We start from the raw sequence: 5054 nt of genomic DNA on the forward strand, positions 1-5054 counted from the left end.
ATATTGTTTTGAATGCCTTTTAATTCGAAAATGATCATACTACATCAGAATGACGTTGTTTGTATGAAGATAGACATTTTTTTAATTTGACTTATGTGCAGTGTGTATAATGCTCATTTCCTGTGAGGGAAATATGTAGATTATGTGATTTAGATTTTTTTTTTTTTTTTTTTTCTGTTTTGAACGTGTGAGTAGTAATTATGAAGGAATGGTTCTAAAATAATTGTTTTACGTCTTTCTTTTTTCCACTTTTGAATGCAGAAAAGGTTATTCAAATGTATTTTGTTTTAAGAGGTCAACACTGATTAAACGCTACAAAAAGGCATCCACAGTAAGTCTTGCTAGCTTTATGTCAAATCTAAAATATATTCTTTTTATATTTTATGTTCAACAATTTAAACAAGGATCAATTTATTGTTTGTTCTGGTTTGTGATGGTATAAAAATAAAATCTAAAACATAATTTTACTTTTGATTTTCAGTGATTTCTCAGCACAATATAATGAAAGTGGGAAAGAAAATGAGAAAACCACAGTATTTTGGTTTTAGATTTAGTTCCCATGCTTCTCGGAGTATTTGCACATGGAAAGGCGCTTGTAAAAACAAGGCCAGGGCTCACGTGTGAATCAGTCACACCTCTTGTTATGCTCGCTCACTTGTGGCAAAGGTGTGAAACAAAAATCTAATATACCAAGTTAAAAAGTAACTAAGTGCAGTAGCTAAAGTCAAAGCAGTTAGCATGCAATTTACCAAATGTACAAATGCATTCATGTATGTTTCCAGTGCAAATACAAGCATGAGGAAGAGATATTTTAGTAGTGTTTCTGTGGGAGTTTGATGGAAAGACACACACAGGTGCCAGCTTCTCTCATTCTACGGCAGTACGGAGGTGCCAAATCTAGCACGCTGCTCGTTCACTCTCACACCACAGAAAACAGAGAGGGCAGCCTGGAGGTCACCGAGCTCGGAGAATCCCTTCTCAAGAAATGAATCGTGAATGAAAATGTTCATGGTTACCTGGTTAGATTAAAACTGTGAGCGCACACTAGTCTAAACTATTGAGATAGCCCTACAGACAAATGCTAATTTTTATTCTTCGAAAGCCTCTGTGGTACTGATATGATAACATCATTGGAAATCACTTTATTGTAAGAAACACCGGTTATCAGATATGGATAAGGTGTTTTGTGGAACTGGTTTAAAGTTCCGGCGTGCTTGTGTTTATACACAGTTGCGTAAAGACAACGTGATGTCATGGTCACACACCTAAAGTAAGTGGAGTGCAAAGTTGATGTGTTTCCTCAGTACGGACCAGTACGGATCAGCTCCAGGCCTGGCAAAGAGGATATCATCCTCTTTTGGAAGGCCAAACAAAGTAGTTTCACTTTCACAGTGAAACACACAGGGTCTTTACGACATGGCGGCGGAGGCAACAACAATACTACAACGAGAATAAAAGTTAGGCCTTCTTTCTTTGCGTGAACATCTGGGAAGCATTATACAAATCTTCATTATGCTTGGATTTGAGACTTTAGTTTTTTGCAACTTTACAGATCTTCTTCATGCACCAAAGAGCTTGTAACCCTCCAAAGAGAAAGAAAAAAATAATAATTGCATCATATGACCCCTTTAAACTGATAGGTTGTGGAATGCATAAGAAGTTTCTTAACAGCCGGTCACTTAAACATAAAAAAAGTCTTTCCATCTCCATATTTTCAGGTTACATTTAATATAATTAGTCCTATATATTAATATTTTTCCATCTGATAAAATTAAATCATCTATGTAAATACAGTATTGTTCAAAATAATAGCAGTACAATGTGACTAACCAGAATAATCAAGGTTTTTAGTATATTTTTTATTGCTACGTGGCAAACAAGTTACCAGTAGGTTCAGTAGATTGTCAGAAAACAAATGAGACCCAGCATTCATGATATGCACGCTCTTAAGGCTGTGCAATTGGGCAATTAGTTGAAAGGGGTGTGTTCAAAAAAATAGCAGTGTCTACCTTTGACTGTACAAACTCAAAACTATTTTGTTACAAACATTTTTTTTTTTCTGGGATTTAGCAATCCTGTGAATCACTAAACTAATATTTAGTTGTATGACCACAGTTTTTTAAAACTTGCTTGACATCTGTGTGGCATGGAGTCAACCAACTTGTGGCACCTCTCAGCTGTTATTCCACTCCATGATTCTTTAACAACATTCACATTTCTTGGTTTTGCTTCAGAAACAGCATTTTTTGATATCACCCCACAAGTTCTCAATTGGATTAAGGTCTGGAGATTGGGCTGGCCACTCCATAACATTAATTTTGTTGGTTTGGAACCCAAGACTTTGCCCGTTTACTAGTGTGTTTTGGGTCATTGTCTTGTTGAAACAACCATTTCAAGGGCATGTCCTCTTCAGCATAGGGCAACATGACCTCTTCAAGTATTTTAACATATGCAAACTGATCCATGATCCCTGGTATGCGATAAATAGGCCCAACACCATAGTAGGAGAAACATGCCCATATCATGATGCTTGCACCTCCACGCTTCACTGTCTTCACTGTGTACTGTGGCTTGAATTCAGAGTTTGGGGGTCGTCTCACAAACTGCCTGTGGCCCTTGGACCCAAAAAGAACAATTTTACTCTCATCAGTCCACAAAATGTTCCTCCATTTCTCTTTAGGCCAGTTGATGTGTTCTTTGGCAAATTGTAACCTCTTCTGCACATGCCTTTTTTTTAACAGAGGGACTTTGCGGGGGATTCTTGAAAATAGATTAGCTTCACACAGACGTCTTCTAACTGTCACAGTACTTACAGGTAACTCCAGACTGTCTTTGATCATCCTGGAGGTGATCATTGGCTGAGCCTTTGCCATTCTGGTTATTCTTCTATCCATTTTGATGGTTGTCTTCCGTTTTCTTCCACGTCTCTCTGGTTTTGCTCTCCATTTTAAGGCATTGGAGATCATTTTAGCTGAACAGCCTATCATTTTTTGCACCTCTTTATAGGTTTTCCCCTCTCTAATCAACTTTTTTAATCAAAAGTACGCTGTTCTTCTGAACAATGTCTTGAACGACCCATTTCCTCAGCTTTCAAATTGCATGTTCAACAAGTGTTGGCTTCATCCTTAAATAGGGCCACCTGATTCACACCTGTTTCTTCACAAAATTGATGACCTCAGTGATTGAATGCCACACTGCTATTTTTTTTAACACACCCCTTCAACTAATTCAACTAATTGCCCAATTGCACAGCCTTAAGAGCGTGCATATCATGGAATGCTGGGTCTCATTTGTTTCTGAGAATCTACTGAACCTACTGGTAACTTGTTTGCCACGTAGCAATAAAAAAATATACTAAAAAACCTTGATTATTCTGGTTAGTCACATTGTACTGCTATTATTTGAACAATACTGTATAATTTATTTTAACTATGCATTGTTCAATCAATCAGATATAATTCGTCCTCATTTTCACTTTGAATCTCTAAATTTCCCACTTCACTGACCACAGTGACCACAGTCGACACTAAACTGCAAACCTGCTCACCAGTGTGTGTGAATGTCACACCTCAAGTGCAGTCTGCTAATGGAGTTTCTTAAGCATCATTAACATCATTAAGGTCAATTATGCTGTTTAGCTCTTTGAAATACAACTCCATACAGACAACTAGCAGCAGTTTGAATTATTGAGCTGAGGACTGGGACTGTATCATATATATTATACCACTGATAGTGGAATCATTCAAATGATCAAGCTCAAGCTGTGTTTACATTAGTTTGTGGTTTAACCTAAAACTAAATTGACAAAAAGTACTATTCAAGCATGCTTATTTGATATTCATATAAGATTTATGGTCAAGATAGTTCAAAGAATTTCTTATGTTTACCAAGACTGCATTCATTTGTAATAAAAATACAGTAAAAACAATAAAGCTATTATATACAAGTTAAAATAACGTGATACATTTTCTTTGTTGAATCAAAAGTTCGGAACAGCATTTTGTTTTTATATACATATCTTTTGTAACATTATAAATATCTTACTGTCACTTCTGATTTATTTATGCTTCTTGCTGAATGAAAGTATTTCTTCAGAAATTATTATTTCCTTTTTTTTGTGAATCATCAGAGGTGAGTTTCTTAGATAACTTAAAATCGATTATAAGAGAAACCACATTGTTTAGTGAGTTGCACAAGATGAGTTTCCTGGGAGAAGTGCTGCAATAGTTTGTTGTTTGAAGAGGAGTCAAATTCACACCTCTGCCTTCTGTGGGCCTCTCGGAGTCTTTCCCAGACAGATCCAGGCCGAGTCCTGGGAGTCAGGAAAACAGCGATGGCTACCACAAGCCTGCAGAGGTGTCACCTCGCACCTCCGAGTCCAACATATAAACCTCCAGCCCTCCATCCCTTCATTCACCCTCAGATTCACAGCATGGAAAGCTCAAGCCACAGCCAGCAGAACCAGTGGAGCTGCTCAAGCTCAGAGTCAGAGTTTACAGCGTTTCCTCTCCAGACACCGTTTCGCCGAATGCATCCATGGAGCGGGGCTTCTCTCCGTCCCACCAGGCCCAGCCTGCATGCTCAAAATCAGTCAAACCTGCAAGCATCGTCAAGAGGAAACGCAGATTAAGGCTGAAGAACCCGAGCGAGCAACGCAGAACGCTAAGTGAGAAGAAGAGTTGAGGATGAGGGATCTGACCAAAGCTCTCCACCACCCTCAGGACCTACCTGCCGCCGTCTATAGCTCCCGTAGGCCAAACGCTGACCAAGATCGAGACGCTACGGCTCACCATACGCTACATCTCGTTTCTGTCTGCTCAGCTGGGTCTCAGTGAAGAAGAGCTGAACCCAAAGGAGGAACGTGAACTCCAGCAGCTGCGCATATTCTCCAGAGATCGTTGGTTATTTTCAGTACAGGACTATGGCTGGGAGACGGGTTGCGGCGCAAGGACAGGGTTATGGGCATTATGAAGGACAGTATAAGGTTTCTCTGCTCATACAGGGCAATCTGATGAGATCAGCATGGATCAGTATGACGGTTCCTCACAGCAGCA

The 5054-nt window shown here is 39.0% G+C and overlaps 1 pseudogene; it reads left to right on the top strand.

Moving 5' to 3' along the window:
* The first annotated feature begins 4432 nt into the window (after window positions 1-4432).
* LOC113074585 (mesoderm posterior protein 1-like) lies at window positions 4433-4971 on the top strand (annotated as a pseudogene).
* The last annotated feature ends 83 nt before the right edge of the window (window positions 4972-5054 follow it).

The sequence above is a fragment of the Carassius auratus genome, unplaced genomic scaffold, assembly GCF_003368295.1.
Source record: "Carassius auratus strain Wakin unplaced genomic scaffold, ASM336829v1 scaf_tig00015197, whole genome shotgun sequence".
In the NCBI taxonomy this organism is placed as follows: domain Eukaryota; kingdom Metazoa; phylum Chordata; class Actinopteri; order Cypriniformes; family Cyprinidae; genus Carassius; species Carassius auratus.